The following is a 20816-nucleotide window of genomic DNA, read 5'->3' as shown; positions in this document are numbered from 1 at the left end:
CTACTACAAAATACAACTATAAAAAACGATGGAATCCATCATTGTGTATCAGTACTCCACAAATGCCTAAAAATTGCATTCCCACTCCTCAGTGATCTTAAACGTGATGCATCTCCGACTCTTCAAGCCTTTGAGAAAGTCCAGTATAGATGCAATTTGTCTTGTGGGTGGAGCAGTGTATATTTATTTTTGATATTGATTATTATTTGTTTAGCGCTGCACATTTTCCATATTTACCTCTGTTTATTTTACACTTTTGTGCTGGCTGCTACTGCTTAGACAGCGCGGTATATCTTGTTACTTAGATCACATTTAAGGTAAGAGTACATCCATCAGAACACGGAGGTGGTGGTGGTAGAGCATGCGTTGGGCTTGATTTACTAAAATTGGAGCACTCAGAATGTGATGCAGCTGTGCATGGTAGCCAATCAGCTTCTAGCATAAGCTTGTTCAATTAAGTTTTGACAATAAGGCTGGGTTCACACTGGTACGACATACACTTCGACATTGGGAGCACATTTTACATGACATGTATAAATCAATGGTTCCCTATGGGAGCCGCCTCAACTGGTCTGACACAATGTTCATGTACTACTTTGGTCTGACTTTGGTCCTACTTCAGGCCATTGAATATCATTGAATTTGGATCAAATTCAGATCATCATCTTAACATATCGGACTTTGGCATGCGACTTGTGCTCTGAGCATCTTGAAGGGGGATCATGCCAAAAAAAAAAAAAAAGCATAAGGTTCCTCCCCAATTCTATACCAGGCCCTTTGTTCTGCTATGGATTTTAAGGGGAACCCCCACACCAAAAAAAAGGGTGAGCACCCCACCTCCTGGACCAAACAGGCCTCATGCCCTCAACATGGGGGGGAGGGTGCAGAGCCCCCCCAACCCCAAAGCACCTTGTCCCCATGATGGGGACAAGGGCCTCTTCACGACAACCCTGGCTGGTTTTTGTCGGGGTCTGCGGGCAAGGGGCTTAGCAAACTCTGGAAGCCACCTTTAACAAGTTGTACCCCTACTCATTCACCCAAAAAAACTGTCAAACTGTCAAAAGTGTAAAAAAATAAAAACAGTACACAGGTTTTTGATAAAGTAATTTATTATAGCAGCTCCAGCATCTCTTCTTCCAATTCCTTTCTCTCCAATTCTTCTCTCTCTAATGATGTCTTCATCCTCCAGTTCTTCTCCCTCTACTGATGTCTTCTTCCTCTGCCGGTTCTTCTCGTTGCGCTGATGTCTTCTTCCACTGTCTTCTTCACCTGTCGGTTCTTCCTTTGATCTTTTCCCCATGCTCGCTGCCGCTGTATTGTTAGGTCCAGCATGTACCATAACTTATACAGCCATGGGTCAGGGCCACCGGATGATATCAGCACCCACCTCCCTATGTTGAGGGCATGTGACCTGGTATGGTCAGGGGGGGGGGGGGGGGCAATTGCCCCCCCCAGTCTGACCTGCCAGGCTGCGTGCTTGGATAAGGGTCTGGTATGGATTTTGGGGGGTTTGGGGTACACCTTAAAACCCATACCAGACCGAAGGGCTGGGTATGAAATTGGGGGGGACCCAACGCGGTTTTTTAAAAATATTTTGGCGTGGGGTTCCTTCTCAAGATTCATACCAGACTCAAATGCCCTCCTATGGTTGAGATCAAATTAAGATCCAGTTCATTGAAGTCGGACGGGAGTCCGACATGAAGTCACAGGGCAAAGTCGGATCCACAGTCGAACGACTGTCGTGTCATACCGGTGTGAACCCTGCCTAAAACCTGGAAGCTGATTGGTTTCCATGCACAGCTGCACCAGGTTTTGCACTCTCCAGTTTTAGTAAATCATTGTATGGATTCAAATTTAAAGGCACGGTGAAGACTACATATTATTTTGTGAGCACAAAGAACTGTTGTTGTATCACCCCATGGACTGATCACATATTATTTAAAAGGATATTTGGACACTGTGATATTTGCAACCAGTTTTATTTGCATGATTTGTGAAAGATTCAGTATATGTAAATGCATGTTTTTTTGTCACATGCTTCGGTGGTTTTTGTTTTTCAGTTTTATTAGTCTGAGTTCTTCGCTATCTTAAATTACTTTATATATATTTATTGATTGTGCTGTGATAGCACATATTAATGGTAGTAGCTCTTGAGTTAAAATAAATCTTTTTTTGAAGAATTGTGTTAAACAGTAGAACACTTCTAGGTTGTGGAGTGGGGTTCACATAGTCTATTTATCGCAAAAGGCCCATTGCGTTAAAAATGGTTCTCTCTCTCCTCCCTTTGGATCTGTAAAAAAATGCAGTAAATCACAAGCGCAAGTGAACAAATTAATTTATCAACATACACAAGGAAAATAAATTTCTCTATGACAACCCTGGCTGGATGAGAAAAAGAATCGCTGCTCAAGGTGTGTGATGAGAGACTAGGGGAATCTCATGGAGTGCCAGCCCCAGCCTGCCATGTGGAAAACTTGAAAAGTAGAAAGAAATGGCTATACATCTATAACTCCCGATTGCCTTTTATTGTTCACAAAGATAATACCAAATACACCAACAAATATTAACGTAGACGCGTTTCACACATACATCTTGTGCTTAATTATTACCAATGATTAAGCACAAGATGTATGTGTGAAACGCATCTATGTGACTATTTGTCGGTGTATTTGGTATTATCTTTGTGAATAATAAAAGGCAATTGGGAGTTCTGGATGTGCAGTCATTTCTTTCTACTTTTCAACGCTGGCTGGACGCACTGGATTTTGCCCCTATGTCTCTAATAGGACAGACTCCTAGGCTCATAATAACTGTCTGGTGTCTTAAGGCCACACAATATGAAAATCGTATGGGAAAAATCCGTACGACAAGCTGTCTGACGATTTTCAGATCTTTAGAACTGTGCTTTTGACATACGATTTTGTTTTTCCGTCAGAAAAAAGCTGGATGTGCAGACTATAACATTTTTGTCGGCTGCAGGCACTATTACTTGCAAACCACATCTCTAGCCTAGGAGAAAAAGAGGGGGGGGGGGGGGTTATTGCATTAAGAGTGTGATGCTGGTAATTTTGTCTTTTTCTTTGTTCAGGGTCTTCTTTACCTATATCACAAAAATGCTCTAAAAACACACTTGTGTATTTTTCAATTAAAAAAAAACTTGATTAAAAAAAAAAACTGTCAATTTCTTTGCCATTAACAAATAATTTCAGTCTGGTTTGTATATTATGTAATGGCTAAAGATTTGACAGGTCAAACAAAATGTGTCTGCTTCCTCAAATAGATGTACATGGTAGAAGACGGATTTATCAGACGGAAACTAATTATGGCTTGACCCATTAGGATGAGAGAATGTCTCACAACTATAAAATATGATTTGCTCATGAGTTTAAGTCTGCTAAAATTTTGCCTAGCTTTTAAATTCTGAATAGTATCTGAAGAATTACATTAGGAGTTAAACATATTACTGACTTTCTAAATTTGACATCAGAGAATAAAATGTAAATATATTTTAAGAATTACAGTACATATACACTGTTTGGTTTTAATCCATTAGCACAGACTTGTAACCGCAGGTATTGGTGGGGTTCTGAAAAAAATATTACTTTTATTATTTAAGTGGAGCAAGACATGACAGAAAACATTGAATGATGATTTGCTTCCACATAGATTGGGCAATTAAGCAGCAAAAGCCAACAAGACCAGGAAACCAGAAGTCTCTGCTCTGACTCAATACATTACATGAACAGGGGGAGTCATTGGGTGTCATTGAGCACATCTGGTTATCGATGTAGCAGTAACAAAATGCACTTTTATGTCACTGGTTGCATCATATACTGAACTCATGACACTATCGTGTGGTTTATTTTCCATATGTTTTTGAAATTAATCTTAAATGTGACCTCCAGGTTTGTTACAAAACATCACTGAAAACTTTACCCAGTGATTTTCCCGGAAGACAAGGTCTGTCATGCCAAAAACCTGATGATAAATGCCAAGGTAGAACACTTCAAAAAGACAGAGAGATAGAGGTCATAAGAAGAGTATATCCTGGTAGGATGAGAAAGGAGACCTCAGAGAGGCAGAATTAGGGATGATTGAGATCAGAATCAATAAGCCAAAAATGGTCCATAGTTAAAAAAATAAGTTATGGAAGGGAGAGAAGAGCAGAAGATGTGAAATAAAATAGAAAAATAAAGATAAAGCATAACGCGGAAAAACAATAACATAGCATTACTGGGAATTATACATATGATTAGGGATGAGCCCAATGTTCAAGTCAAACGTAATTGAAACTTGTCAAATTTAGAACATTATGGGGCATTCACTGGAAATTTGAGCACCCGTGGAACGCCCCATAATGCACTGAGAAATGGTCAAAGCACTGTGAGATCACAGTGCCTTGACGGCTGCTGATTGGCCAAAGCATGCTTTGGCCAATAACAGCTTGCTCTGCTGTGAGAGCCATGATTGGTCAAAGGCAGGGTGCCTTTGGCCAATCATGGCTCAGAGGGCTAAGTCCACACCCCAAACTATGTAAGGCTGGCTGGGGGTGCATGCCCCACACTATGAGAGCAGCAAAATTACATTTCTAAAGGAAAAAATGTAATTTAAAACTGCTTGTGGCTGTAATGTATGGTAGGATCCCAGCAATACACATAAAAATCATTGAAAAATACAGCGTGGGATTCCCCCCCAGTCCATTATCAGGCCAAATATAAAAAAAATGACGTGGGGGTCCCCCTAAAATCCATATCAGGCCCTTCAGGTCTGGTATGGATTTTAAGGGGAACCCCGCACCAAAATAAAAAAATGGTGTGGAGGTCACCCCAAAATCCATACCAGACCCTTATCCAGGCATGCAACCTGGCAGGCAGCAGGAAAAGGGGGGACAAGAGAGCACGCCCCTCTCCTGAACCGTACCAGACCATATGCCCTCAACATGGGGTGGGTGCTTTGGAGTCCACCCAAAACACCTTGTCCCCATGTTAATGGGGACAAGGGCCTCTTCCTCACAACCTTTGCTCGGTGGTTGTGGGGGTCTGTGGGCGGGGGGCTTATCAGAATCTGGAAGCCCCCTTTAACAAGTGGACCCCCAGATCCCACCCCCCATGTGAATGGGTATTGGGTACATTGTCCCCATACTCATTCACCAAAAAAGTGTCAAAAAAGGAAAAATGACAAGAGACAGTTTTGGAGAATTTCTTTATTAAAAAATAAAAATAAAAAAAGTGTTCCACGATTTCTATCTATCTTCAATGACAGCGCGGATGGTCTGCAGCCTTTTTGTGATGACGGCTGTTATATAGCTGAGGGTGGAGCCATCCGGTGATGCAACTGGATGACCTTGTCCACTTCTAACATCATGTGACTGTCAGAAACCATGAATCAGACTGAGACAGAAGTGCAATTAAATCTCACTTGTTTAATAATAATAAGAAAAGGTAAACAGAGTAAACATAGTCAAAACATAGTCAGAGTTCAGGAACCGAAACGGATAGTCAGAAAAGCCAAAATGTCAAGGAGTCAGAGATGAGCATAGTAGAACAGCAAGCAGGATCTGGAGCCAGAAGGAATGTCAGCCAAGCAAGTCTTTAACAGGAACACAGGAGAGCGTCTCTAGATATGTGACCAAGGGGAAGGCAGAGATCGTCTGGGCTGGACGGCTTATGTAGGGCAGGGCTGACGAGCAAGATATCATCAACAGGTGAGTCACTGTGGAGAGATAGGAGCTGGCAATTAGCTGACAGCTGAGTGGCCAGCTCAGAGAAGGAAGGTTGTCCCCAGCCCTGAAAGTGATTTCACATGACGTCAGAGGGGGCGGAGTCAACTGTTTACATCACCAGGTGGCTCCGTCCTCATTTATATAACAGCTGTCATAGCGAAAAGGCTGCAGTCGACGGGACACCTCCCATGGAGGCAGAGTTTTTCCATTTTTTTTCTCTGGATCGTTGGCGTTGTATTGAAGATGGATGGACATTGCGGGACATTTTTTTTTTTAATAAAGGGCTTGTCCAAAACTGTCTCCTGTCATTTTCACTTTTTTGATACTTTTTTTGGTGAATGAGTAGGGGTACAATGTACCCTATACCTATTCACATGGGGGGGATCTGGGGCCCCCCATGTTAAAGGGGGCTTCCAGATTCCCATAAGCCCCCTGCTTGCAGACCCCTACAACCACCAGGCAAGGGTTGTGGAGAAGAGCCCCAAGATGTTTTGGGGGGACCCCAAAGCACCCTCCCTATGTTGAGATGGCATGTGGCCTGATATGGTTCAGTAGGGGGGGGCACACTCTCATCCCCCCTTTTCCTGCGGCCTGCTAGGTTGCGTGCTTGGATAAGGGTCTGGTATGGATTTTGGGGGGACCCTCACTGCATTTTTAAAAAAAAATTAATGCATGGTTCTGACAGGAACCATGAAACAGACAGAGACAGAAATACAATCAAATCACACTTGTTTATTACTAATAAAAATAAAAGTTAAATAGAAAAAAGCATAGTCAAGCATAGCCAGAGTCCAGTAGCCAGATCGGGTAGTCAGCCAGTCCAAAGTTCATAAACCAGATCGGGTAATCAGCCAGGCCAGAAGTCAGGGATCCAAGGAGAGCAACTGCAAGCCGGATAAGAAGCCAGGAGGGATGTCAGCAAGCCAGTCTTGAAACAAACAGCAGGAGATGGTTCCATGTGATGTGACCAAACGTGAAGGCAATGGAGAAATGAGCTGGAAGATTTTAAATAGGCAGGTCAGACAAGCATCATCGGGAACAGCTGGTAACCGTGGAGAGAGTAGAGAGCTGGCAATTAGCCGACAGCCGAGCGGCCAGCCCAGAGGAGGAAGGGCTAAGCCAGCCCTGACAGTACCCCCCTCAATGACCCCTCTCCCTCGGAGATCCACTGGGCTTGAGGGGAAACCATCTATGGAACTCGTGGAGGAGGACAGGGGCATGTACGTCAGAGGATGAAACCCGGGAGCGTTCCTCCGGTCGGTACCCCTTCCAATACATGAGAAAAGAACTGAAAATGGGTCAAATGACTGTGAAGTGGTCCAATCCCAATGTACTTATCAAGAAAGAGAGCTTCCCCCTGAGTGGGTGGGATTTTAAATGACCATCAACTCCGGACACAAATAGACACAGTAATATACAATTTTTATTTATAAATTACACAATGTACATAACATTGCCAGGAAGGGCAAGTGGGCTAAACAATGTCCTCCTGGTATATTAATAAATAAGCAAACACTTATACAGAACAAAATATAATTAAAACAATGCTTGTCCTATATCACCCACACCCGACGCGTTTCCTACCCCTTCCAATGCCCCAGGTACTGTTTGCACCCACGGAACCTACAGGAGTCAACAATGGATTGTACCTCATACTCCTCATGGTTCTCAACCTGAATAGGGTGAGGACGTGGCACCGAGGTAGTAAATCGGTTACAAACCAACGGTTTCAATAAGGAGACATGAAACACATTTGAGATGCGCATACTCGGAGGAAGTTCCAACATGTAAGCTACTGGGTTAATCCTGCGAAGGATACGGAAAGGCCCAATAAACTGAGGTGAAAACTTCAGTGAGGGAACACGAAGCCGGAGGCTGCGAGATGACAGCCAGACCCTGGCCCCAACCTGGTAGGAAGGCGCTGAAAGGCGTCTGCGGTCAGCATGGAGTCTGTACCTATCATTAGCATGACACAAAGCCTCCTGGACTTGTACCCAAGTGGAACGAAGACCACGGAGATGCTCCTCTAACGCAGGAATACTCTGCGGAACAAACAAGTAAGGCAACATGGTAGGTTGGAAACCATAATTTGCCATAAATGGAGACAATCGGGAGGCAGAATTCAAGGCACTGTTGTGAGCAAACTGTGCCCAAGGTAATAGGTCAGACCAGTTGTTATGATGGTCAGAAATATAGCAACGTAGGAATTGCTCCAAGGACTAATTGGCTCGTTCTGTGGCCCCATTAGACTGCGGGTGATACGCAGAAGAGAACGCAAGCTGGATTCCCAACTGTGCACAAAAGGCTCGCCAGAACCGGGAGACAAACTGACTGGCCCTACCTGAGACAATCGCCTTGGGTAGCCCATGTAAGCGAAAGATCTCCCGAGCAAAAATGGAAGCCAGTTCCTTAGAGGTGGACAACTTCTTAAGTTTAATACAATGACACATGTTTGAGAACCAGTCAACCACCATAAGGATAACAGTGTTGCCTTGGGTGTTGGGCAATTCCACAATGAAATCCATAGACAGTTGAGTCCAGGGCCTCTCTCCATTGGATATGGGTTGTAGGAGGCCCACTGGAAGGTGTCGTGGAGTCTTACTCTGAGCACACACGGGACAGGCAGCTACGAAAGCAGTAACATCAGCCCGTAGACTAGGCCACCAGAATTGTTGGGAGATGGCCCAAATGAGTTGATTCTTCCCAGGATGGCCAGCTGCCTTGGGAGAATGATAAGTCTGGAGCACTGCAGTACGGAGACTCTCTGGGGCAAAGCAGCGGTCACAAGGTTTAACAGGAGGAGCATGGACCTGAGCAGCAAGAATTTTGTCACCCAAAGGAGAAGTAAGACTGGTGCGAACCATAGCTAAGATACGATCAGGAGGAATCATAGGAACCGGAACCGACTCCGACTTGGAAGTGGAGGAAAATTGTTGTGACAAGGCATCAGCCCTTACATTCTTAGTACCGGGTAAGAATGAGACAATTTATTTAAAGCTTGACAAGAAAAGAGCCCATCGCGCCCTTCTGGGAGAGAGTCGCTTAGCCGCAGACAAGAATGTAAGATTCTTATGGTCAGTAAGAATAAGAACGGGCACAGTGGTACCTTCAAGGAGATGTCTCCATTCTTTCAGGGCTAAAATGTTTGCCAACAGCTCTCTGTCACTAATCTCATAATTGCACTGAGCAGGTGACAATTTCTTGGAAAAGTAGCCACACGGATGCATAGCGCTCTCAGAGTTAGGACGTTGAGACAGGAGGGCGCCAACTCCAGTCTCAGAAGCATCAACTTCTAGGATAAAATTCAACGTAGGATCAGGATGTGCCAACACAGGAGCAGAAACAAAGGCAGCCTTGAGAGTCTCAAAGGCCTTAATGGACTCCGGAGATCAACTCTGTGGGTTACCGTCCTTTCTAGTGATGGACGAACTTCCGACGGGATGTTTTGCGAATGCGGCCCATAGTTCGCGAACCGTAACGTTCGCGGCGGGCCCCATTGACTTCAATGGGAGACAAACTTTACAAACCTACAGGTCAAATTTGCGGCCACAAAATAATTACTAGCTGTGCACACATAGTCCCACCACATGGTCAATGACATAACACATGTATGAGGTGAATCTGGGATCGACAACTACAAGCATTCTTTTTTTATATGTGAAATTGTGACAATTCAGGACTGTGGAGCGCATGAAGGCAATGGAGGAGAGGGAAGGTCAGGGTAGGCAAAGAAGAGGGTGCAGGAGATGATCACCAGCAGCGTGACATACAGCAATGACACCTGCACCGTGATAGAGTGATCTGACACCAGCACCGTGATAGAGAGCACTGACATCAGCAGCGTGACATACAGCAATGACACCTGCACCGTGATAGAGTGATCTGACACCAGCACCGTGATAGAGAGCACTGACATCAGCAGCGTGACATACAGCAATGACACCTGCACTGTGATAGAGTGATCTGACACCAGCACCGTGATAGAGAGCACTGACATCAGCAGCGTGACATAAAGCACTGACACCAGCACCGTGATATACAGCACTGACACCAGCACTGTGATATACAACACTGACACCTGCACCGTAAGCAGCCCCAGGAGTAAGTCAGCATAGTACAGGGATGGTGGGAGCCCCTCATAATGAGTATAGCACAAGGATGGTGGGAGCCCCTCATAATATGCACAGCAGAGGTACAGCCCCAGGAGTAAGTCAGCATAGCACAGGGATGGTGGGAGACCCTCATAATAAGCAACCCCAGGAGGAAGTCAGCACAGCACAGGGATGGTGGGAGCCCCTCATAATAAGCAGCCCCAGGAGGAAGTCAGCACAGCACAGGGATGGTGGGAGCCCCTCATAATGAGCATAACACAGGGAGGTGGGAGCCCCTCATAATATGCACAGCAGAGGTACAGCCCCAGGAGAAAATCAGCACAGCACCGGGATGGTGGGAGCCCCTCATAATAAGCAGCCCCAGGAGGGGGTCAGCACAGCACAGGGATGGTGGGAGCCCCTCATAATAAGCAGCCCCAGGAGAAATATGACACAGCTCAACCTCTTCAAACAGGAGGGTACAGGCATATAGTGCGGTGTGCTTTTTTAGTACAAGGAAGTGAGCCAAATGAAGAAAGAAGGTCTGTGTGCTCGATTAAAAAAATTGTTTCTATACATATACATGGTCTACTGGTCACATGGGTTGAATTCCTCTGAGATCCATGCCTCATTCATTTTTAGAAATGGGAGGTAGTTAACACTGTCGTGAGCTAGGCGAGTACGCTTATCGGTCACGATCGCCCCTGCTGCACTGAACGTCCTTTCGGACAGGACACTGGATGAGGGGCAACCAACAGTTCGATTGCAAATTTGGCAAGCTCTGGCCAGAGGTCAAGCCTGCCCACCCAGTAGTCCAGGGGTTCATCACTCCTCAGAGCGTCCACATCGGCCGTTAACCCGATGTAGTCGGACACCTGTCGGTCTGGGAGTTCCCTGATGCTGGATCCAGATGACACCTGTCGATGGGTCGGCTGAAAGAATGACCTCATATCAGAAGTCACCAACACATCTCCAAACTGGCCTCTTCTTGCAGGCGCTGTTGGATTGGTACCCGCAACTCCTTCTCTGGGAGTGGGAATTGCTCCTCTGCCAGCGCACGCAAAAGCAGAATGCAGCATTTCTCAAAGCAAGGCCTGGAAGTGCTCCATTCTGACAGCCCTCTGTGACGGCGGTAACATTTCCGCCATTTTGTGTTTGTACCGGGGGTCTAAGTACGTTGCCACCCAGTACTGGTCCTTGACCCTTATGCTTTTTATACAAGGGTCCCTGTTAAAACACTGGAGCATGAAGGCCCCCATTTGCATTAAACTGGAAGCAGTGTGGTGGCCTGGCCCCTGCTCATCATCCAGGATAATGTCGTCCTCTTCATTCTCCTCTCCCCATCCACACACAACAGGGATTCCAGAAAGGTTTAAAGCATGCTCTTCTTGCTCCTCCTCATCCGCCCTGGCACCAACCTCCTCTGACTCCTCTTCAGACTACTGTTGTTCACTTGTCTCAGATAGAGTAGCCCCCCCTGGGAATTCATCCAGCATTGCGACTTCCTCATCTTCCCGCTCCTGCTCCTCCACAGCTTGATCAATGACACGATGCAATGCACGCTCCATAAAGAAGGCATAAGGTACCATGTCATTGATGGCGCTATGGCTGCGACTGACCAATTTGGTGATCTCCTCAAATGGCCGCAGAAGTCTGCATGCATCGCGCATGAGCAGCCACTGGCGCGGTGAAAAAAAACCCAGCTCCCCAGAACCTGTTCTGCCGCAGAGTTCATACAGGTAAATGTTAACTGCACGTTTCTGCTGGAGCAGCCTATCAAGCATATAGAAGGTTGAGTTCCATCGCGTCGGGCAATCGCAAATAAGACGTCTGACCGGCAGATTGTGTCGCCGCTGAATGTCAGCAAGGCGAGCCAAGGCCGTGTAAGATCTTCTGAAATGGGCCGAGATTTTCCTTGCCTGCTGCAAGATGTCCTGGACCCCAGGGTATTTGACAACGAATCGCTGCACGACCAATTTAAGACGTGTGCCATGCATGGCACGTGCGTAATTTTTCCCTGTTTCAATGCGCTAAGCAGATTGGCACCTTTGTCACACACCACTTTACCAACTGTCAAATTGAGCGGTGTTAGCCACTGATGTGCCTGTGAACACAAAGCTGAAAGGAGTGCTGGGCCAGTGTGGCTCTTGGCTTCCAGGCACAACAGACACAGCACGGCATGGCAACGTCTCACCTGGCATGTCGAATAGGTTCTGGGGAGCTTGGGCAGCACAGCGGAAGAGACGCTAGCAGTGGAAAAGGAGGAGTCAGCCGAGGAGGAGAGGGAGGAGGATGGAGTAGGAGGAGGAGGAGAAGAAGAGCCAGGCCTGCATGCAATCCTTGGCGGTAAAACCAAATCTACACGGGTGCCACTGGTTACATGCTTGACGGCCGTCAGAAGGTTCACCCAGTGGGCAGTAAAAGTGATATACCTTCCCTGCCCTTGTTTGCTAGACCACGTGTCTGTGGTCAGATGTATCTTGGCACCGACACTGTGTGCTAGAGATACATTCACTTGCCGCTGAACATGGCCATATAGCTCTGGGATGCCCTTCTGTGAGAAATACTTCCTTCCTGGGACCTTCCATTGTGGTGTTCCAATAGCCACAATTTTTCTAAAGGCCTCCGAGTCCACCAGTTTATATGGCAGTAGTTGGCGGGCTATCAGTTCTGACAAGCCAGCCATCAACCGTTGGGCAAGAGGGTTATCCGACGTCATCATTTTTTTACGCTCGAACATTAGGCCCACGGAAGCCTGCCTTTTTGCAGAAAACGTGAGCTTGGCGTGATGGAAGGTGGAGTGGAGGACAATTGTGAGGAGAGAGGAGAAGGAGAAGTAGAAGATGAGGCTGGACGGTGAGAGCCTGGAGTGTGACTTTGTGTGTTCCGTTGCTCCAACTGGGCTCGGTGATGACAGCTCATGTGCCTTCTTAAGGCGGTCGTCCCTAGGTGAGTGTTGGGCTTACTGCGACTAATGCGTTGACTGCAAAGATTGCAGATGGCAACACTATTGTCAGCAGTGGACACGTTAAAAAAAGCCCACACTGCGGAGCCATGTGTCGGCGTCCTGGGAGCGCCAGATGTGACCATACATGGTCGATGACTCGCTCCTGATACATTAGCAGTCTGCTTTGTCCCTCCTGTGCAATGTAAGTTATTCCTGCCTCTCCTCCCTATCTGATGGTCCATATCTCCCTCTAAACTCCCCTCCTCTTCCTCTCTTGTGGGCACTCACGTGACATCAATAGACAAGTCATTATCAACATCATCTTCCCCACCGCTATAAGTAGAGATCTCGGAGTAGGCAGCAACACCGGGGGCCAACCTCCTCCTTGGGCTGATCTGGGTACTGTCGTCAGACTGCTGAGTGGCGGTTGTTGCTACCTCCTCTTCCTGATCCAATGCCAAGAGTGGCTGCGCATCAGAAATGTCTTGATATGGATCGGAAAATAATTCCTGTGACTCAAGCGGAAGGTATGTGGTGGTGGTGGTGGTGTTGTTGGTGGTAGTGTCTTTGGGGGTGCACATAGCAGAGTGAAGAAGAGGGTGCAGATCGAGAGGATCAGGAGGGTGCAGAAGAGTAAGGCTGAGTGAGCCACTCAACCAATTCTGGTGCTTCCTTTGACGTAATCGCACGCACTTTATGCAAATTCCCAATTTGGCTCAAGCCTGTTGCTCCTTCCCTACCCCTACCACCCCTGCGGAAGGGCCTGCCTCTTCCTCTGCCTGTCATTTTTTAAATGACCCTGTGACAAAACTCTCTAGAGACGTGCAGTATGTATGTGGAAGAAGGTATATAACACCCCGCTTCAATCTGTTGTTTTTGGGGGCCACTGGTCTATCACACCAGTTACAATACTTTTTTTGGATTGCGTTTGTCACTCTTTGTAGTATCGCTGCAGAACTGCTCAGCAGTCACAATGCTGCACAGTGGAAACGCACTATACTATGCTTTCTATATGTGCAAGTATTTTATACGTGTATTACACAACTATATGCTGCACGCCAAATAGTACACCCTTACCAGTCCTTAGAAGGACCTTTGTGGAACTAGTAGGTTGTGATTAGCAGACTGTACCTCACTCAACCCTATATACTGTAGTACACTATACCTTACCAGTCCTTAGAAGGACCTTTGTGGAACTAGTAGGTTGTGATTAGCAGACTGTACCTCAGTCCCTATACTCATAAAGGACTGCTGCAGAATAGGGAAGCAGTCAGCAGTAGTGCACCTCAACCCTATATATTGTGGACCTATACCAGTCCTTAAGGATTAGCAGACTGTACCTCACTCAACCCTATATACTCTAGTACGCTATACCTTACCATTCCTTAGAAGGACTTTGTGGAACTAGTAGGTTGTGATTAGCAGACTGTACCTCAGTCCCTACACTGATAAAGGACTGCTGCAGAATAGGGCAGCAGTCAGCAGTAGTGCACCTCAACCCTATATATTGTGGACCTATAAAAGTCCTTAAGGATTAGCAGACTGTACCTCACTCAACCCTATATACTTTAGTACGCATTACCTTACCAGTCCTTAGAAGGACCTTTGTGGAACTAGTAGGTTGTGATTAGCAGACTGTACCTCAGTCCCTATACTGATAAACGACTGCTGCAGAATAGGGCAGCAGTCAGCAGTAGTGCACCTCAACCCTATATATTGTGGACCTATACCAGTCCTTAAGGATTAGCAGACTGTACCTCACTCAACCCTATATACTCTAGTATGCTATACCTTACCAGTCCTTATGCCCCGTACACACGAGCGGACTTTTCAACATCCAAAGTCCGAAGGACCGAGTCCGTAAGACTATCCGATCGTGTGTGGGCTGCAACGGACTTTTGATTCGCCAAAGTCTGACGGACTTTAGAAATGAAGCATGCTTCAAATTTTCCCGACGGAACTCCACCGGACCCGGTCCCCTTCGAAAACTCTGCTCGTGTGTATGCTACTCCGACGGACTAAAACCGACGCTAGGGCAGCTATTGGCTACTGGCTATGAACTTCCTTATTCGAGTCCAGTCGTACGTCATCACGTTCGAATCCGTCAGAGTTTAGTGTGATTGTGTGTGGCCAAGTCCGTTCGGCCGAAAAGTCTGTCAGAACTCCGTCGGAATTCCAGCAGAACTCCGACGGAACTCCTTTGGAAGTCTGTCGGACTTAAGTCCGCTCGTGTGTACGGGGCATTAGAAGGACCTTTGTGGAACTAGTAGGTTGTGATTTGCAGACTGTACCTCAGTCCCTATACTGATAAATGACTGCTGCAGAATAGGGCAGCAGTCAGCAGTAGTGCACCTCAACCCTATATATTGTGGACCTATACCAGTCATTAAGGATTAGCAGACTGTACCTCACTCAACCCTATATACTCTAGTACGCTATACCTTACCAGTCCTTAGAAGGACCTTTGCGGAACTAGTAGGTTGTGATTTGCAGACTGTACCTCAGTCCCTATACTGATAAAGGACTGCTGCAGAATAGGGCAGCAGTCAGCAGTAGTGCACCTCAACCCTATATATTGTGGACCTATACCAGTCCTTAAGGATTAGCAGACTGTACCTCACTCAACCCTATATACTGTAGTACGCTATACCTTACCAGTCCTTAGAAGGACCTTTGTGGACGTAGTAGGTTGTGATTAGCAGACTGTACCTCAGTCCCTATACTGATAAAGGACTGCTGCAGAATAGGGCAGCACTCAGCAGTAGTGCACCTCAACCCTATATATTGTGGACCTATACCAGTCCTTAAGGATTAGCAGACTGTACCTCACTCAACCCAATATACTCTAGTACGCTATACCTTACCAGTCCTTAGAAGAACCTTTGTGGAACTAGTAGGTTGTGATTAGCAGACTGTACCTCACTCAACCCTATATACTCTAGTACGCATTACCTTACCAGTCCTTAGAAGGACCTTTGTGGAACTAGTAGGTTGTGATTAGCAGACTGTACCTCAGTCCCTATACTGATAAAGGACTGCTGCAGAATAGGGCAGCAGTCAGCAGTAGTGCACCTCAACCCTATATATTGTGGACCTATACCAGTCCTTAAGGATTAGCAGACTGTACCTCACTCAACCCTATATACTCTAGTACGCTATACCTTACCAGTTCTCAGAAGGACCTTTGTGGAACTAGTAGGTTGTGATTAGCAGACTGTACCTCACTCAACCCTATATACTGTAGTACACTATACCTTACCAGTCCTTAGAAGGACCTTTGTGGAACTAGTAGGTTGTGATTAGCAGACTGTACCTCAGTCCCTATACTCATAAAGGACTGCTGCAGAATAGGGCAGCAGTCAGCAGTAGTGCACCTCACCCCTATATATTGTGGACCTATACCAGTCCTTAAGGATTAGCAGACTTTACCTCACTCAACCCTATATACTCTAGTACGCTATACCTTAACAGTTCTTAGAAGGACCTTTGTGGAACTAGTAGGTTGTGATTAGCAGACTGTACCTCACTCAACCCTATATACTGTAGTACACTATACCTTACCATTCCTTAGAAGGACCTTTGTGGAACTAGTAGGTTGTGATTAGCAGACTGTACCTCAGTCCCTACACTGATAAAGGACTGCTGCAGAATAGGGCAGCAGTCAGCAGTAGTGCACCTCAACCCTATATATTGTGGACCTATACCAGTCCTTAAGGATTAGTAGACTGTACCTCCCTCAACCCTATATACTGTAGTACGCTATACCTTACCAGTCCTTAGAAGGACCTTTGTGGAACTAGTAGGTTATGATTAGCAGACTGTACCTCAGTCCCTATACTGATAAAGGACTGCTGCAGAATAGGGCAGCAGTCAGCAGTAGTGCACCTCAACCCTATATATTGTGGACCTATACCAGTCCTTAAGGATTAGCAGACTGTACTTCACTCAACCCTATATACTCTAGTACTCTATACCTTACCAGTCTTTAGAAGGACCTTTGTGGAACTAGTAGGTTGTGATTAGCAGACTGTACCTCAGTCCCTATACTGATAAAGGACTGTTGCAGAATAGGGCAGCAGTCAGCAGTAGTGCACCTCAACCCTATATATTGTGGACCTATACCAGTCCTTAAGGATTAGCAGACTGTACCTGACTCAACCCTATATACTCTAGTACGCTATACCTTACCAGTCCTTAGAAGGACCTTTGTGGAACTAGTAGGTTGTGATTAGCAGACTGTACCTCAGTCCCTATACTGATAAAGGACTGCTTCAGAATAGGGCAGCAGTCAGCAGTAGTGCACCTCAACTCTATATATTGTGGACCTATACCAGTCCTTAAGGAATAGCAGACTGTACCTCACCCAACCCTATATACTCTAGTACGCTATACCTTACCAGTCCTTATAAGGACCTTTGTGGAACTAGTAGGTTGTGATTAGCAGACTGTACCTCAGTCCCTATACTCATAAAGGACTACTGCAGCAGAAGGGCAGCAGTCAAGTATAATATTCTTTCTATATTTGGAAGAAAGAATATTATACGTGTACAAGCCTATTACCATACCAGTCCTGAAAAGGACCTTTGTGGACCTAATAGTAACAGCTACTGATTAAACTGACTGTCCCTCACTGCCACACACAGCTTCCTGCCTGTCCCTATTTAAACTGACAAAACACAGGCCGCTGCAACAATAACTTGAATAGCACTCAAAACTATATCCTGTACTACTACACCATACCAGTCCTGAAAAGGACTTTTGTGGACCTAATAGTAACAGCTAATGATTAAACTGACTGTCCCTCTCTGCAACACACAGTGTCCTATCTGTCCCTCTCTCAGCCCTGACAAAAGACAATCTGCAGCACTAATGACTTGAATAGCAGTGCCTCAAACCTATATCCTGAACTACACCTATACCATACCAGTCCTTAAAAGAACTTTTGTGGACCTAATAGCTAGCGATTTGGGTCACTACAGTCTCTCCCTGCTCCACACAGCAACCTCTCCCTATAGTGACAGTAGAAAGAATGTAAAATGGCCACCGGATCGGGTCTATTTATAAGTTAGGGGGAATGTCCAAGTGTCCATGTGCTGTAATGTCTCAATTGACTGTCCTGTACCCCATGATGGATGTGTCATCATAGGTCAAAGTTCTTTTACACAGTAAACACGTAAGTCCGCCGGGCGAACAGCGGCAATAGTCCGCCGATCGGGCGGACCGCGAACAGCCGAAATTCGCAGCGAACCGACTGCCAGGCGAACAGTTCGGCCATCGCTAGTCCTTTCTGGTCATATCAGTCAGAGGCTTGACCAGAGACGAGAAGTTACGAATAAACTTCAGATAGTAATTGGCAAAGCCCAGGAAACGCTGCAGAGGACGTAAACCCATGGGTCGAGGCCACTGTAGGACTGCCGAAAGTTTCTCTGGGTCCATAGAAAAAACAGAAGTGGAAATGCCCAGAAATGTAATCTGTTCATGATGGAACTCGCACTTCTCCAGTTTACAATAGAGATTGTTCTCTCTTAGTTTCTGAAGCACACGACAGACATCTGTGTGGTGGCTCTCCAGGGACTTGGAAAATATGGCTTGCTTGACTACGCTTTTTCCTATTTACCTTTTTATTTTTATTAATAAACAAGTGTGATTCGATTGTACTTCTGTCTCTGTCTGTTTCATGGTTCCTGACAGGTGGCTCTCCAGGGACTTGGAAAATATGAGGATATAATTGAGATAAACCATCACACACAACTGCAACAAATCTCAGAGTACATCGTTAATTAATTCCTGGAAAACTGCCGGGGAGTTACAAAGGCCAAAAGGCATTACCAGGTATTCATAATGGCCTGTTCTGGTATTAAACGCAGTCTTCCACTTGTCGCCCTCCTTAATGCGCACGAGATTGTATGCCCCTCTCAGGTCAAGCTTTGTGAAAACCGTTGCTCCCTTGAGGCGGTCAAATAACTCAGTAATAAATGGAATCAGGTGGGCATTCTTAATTGTTACACAATTGAGACCCCTATAATCTATACAAGGTCTCAGTTCACCATTCTTTTTTACACAAAGAAGAAACCAGCACCAACAGGAGACGAGGATTTGCGGATGAAACCTCGAGAAAGTGCGCCAGCAACATACTCCTCCATGGCCTTATCCTCCAAGACTGACAAAGGGTAAACCCGGCCATGAGGAGGTATGGCACCAGGTTGAAGGTCTGTTGCGCAATCATAAGAGCGGTGTGGAGGCAAACTACCTGCTTGACCTTTATCAAAGACATCGCCAAAATCAAGGTACTCCTCTGGCAGGGTGGCGAGTAAAGCGGTGCACAGGACCTTGGATACCTTCAGGAAGCATGTCTCACTGCATTGTGGTGACCAGGAGATTACCTCAGCACGGAGCCAATCAAAAGAGGGGAGCCTCTGTAACCAAGGATAACCAATAACCAGGGAAAATCTGGGTGAGGAAATAACTTGGAATTGGATTATCTCATGGTGAAGAGCCCCTATGGCCATGAACAACGTAACCGTCTCATGAGTCATATGGGCAGGCTGTAAAGGTCTCCCGTCAAAAGTCTCAATGGCAAGTGGAGTGTCACGCAGCTGCAGCGGAATCGAGTGCTGCAAAACAAATGCAGCATCAATGAACAGGCCTGCAGCCCCAGAGTCGATTAGAGCCTGTATCTCGATGGACGACTCAGGCCAAGAAAGGGTGACCAAAACCAGGGGCTTATCCTTCTGGATAACTGGGGATGAAACAACGCCACCTAAGGTCTGTCCATGACAGGACCTCAAGGTTCGGGCGTTCCCTGGACGGGTAGGACAAGACTTAAAAAAGTGACCTGCCTGGCCACAATAAAGGCACAATCTCTCCCTCCTCCTAAAGGCTCTCTCATCCGCAGAGAGACGCGTGAAGCCCAGGTACATGGGTTCATCTTCACTGACCAACTTGGTACCAGGAGGCATGGGAGGTGAGGGAGGCATGGGTGGGACTACAAAGCTCGGAGGCAAACGTACAGGAGGCTTCCACAAGCTCTCCTTAAGAGAAAGTCTTTCTCTGAGTCTGGAGTCAATGAGGATGGCAAACGAGATCAAGCTCTCCAGCTCAGTGGGTATATCTCGGGCTGCTATCTCATCCTTGACGGAATCCGAGAGACCATGAGAAAAAGCAGCCACGAGGGCCTCATTGTTCCAAGCAACCTCTGCTGCCAGAGTACGGAATTCAATGGCGTAGACGGCAACAGTTCTTGTACTCTGTTTGATGGACATGAGGCACTTGGCAGCAGAAGCGGAGCATTGCGGGGATGTCAAAAACCCTTTTAAAGGAGGCCACAAACTGAGGGTAACTCAAGACAACAGGTTGTTGCGTCTCCCATAGAGAGTTAGCCCAGGCCAAGGCTCTCTCAGAAAGCAAAGATATCACAAAACCTACTTTGCTTCTGTCCGTGGGAAATGCCTGGGGCAGCATTTCGAAGTATATCTCAGCCTGATTGAGAAACCCTCTGCATTGAACTGGATCGCCCTCAAATCACTGGGGAAGCGGAGCAGAACCAGACATACCTCTTATAGAGGTAATACTCGAGGCGGGTGCCTGCACAGAGACTGGCGCAGCAGCAGGGACGGCCTGCGACTCAGGTTGTACTGGAGCAGCCACCGTGGGGGATTCCAGGTGAGCCGTGCGATTCAGAAGCGTTTGTAACACCAAAGCAAACTGATACATCTTGCTCATCCAATCTGAAAAAAATATTACCAACAAGTGGATTGACTGTATCTTTTGAATTCATGGCCTTCACGTACTGACAGGAACCATGAAACAGACAGTGACAGAAGTACAATCAAATCACACTTTTTTATTAATAATAAACATAAAAGGTAAATAGAAAAAAGCGTAATCAAGCATAGCCAGAGTCCAGTAGCCAGATCGGGTAGTCAGCCAGTCCAAAATTCATAAACCATATCTGGTAATCAGCCAGGCCAGAAGTCAGGGATACAAGGAGAGCAACCGCAAGCCGGATAAGAAGCCAGGAGGGATGTCAGCAAGCCAGTCTTGAAACAAACAGCAG

This window comes from Lithobates pipiens, unplaced genomic scaffold (genome assembly GCF_037356315.1).
Source record: "Lithobates pipiens isolate NorthernLeopardFrog02 unplaced genomic scaffold, aLitPip1_a1.2 Scaffold_23, whole genome shotgun sequence".
In the NCBI taxonomy this organism is placed as follows: Eukaryota; Metazoa; Chordata; class Amphibia; order Anura; family Ranidae; genus Lithobates; species Lithobates pipiens.
This window is presented reverse-complemented; position numbering follows the sequence as displayed.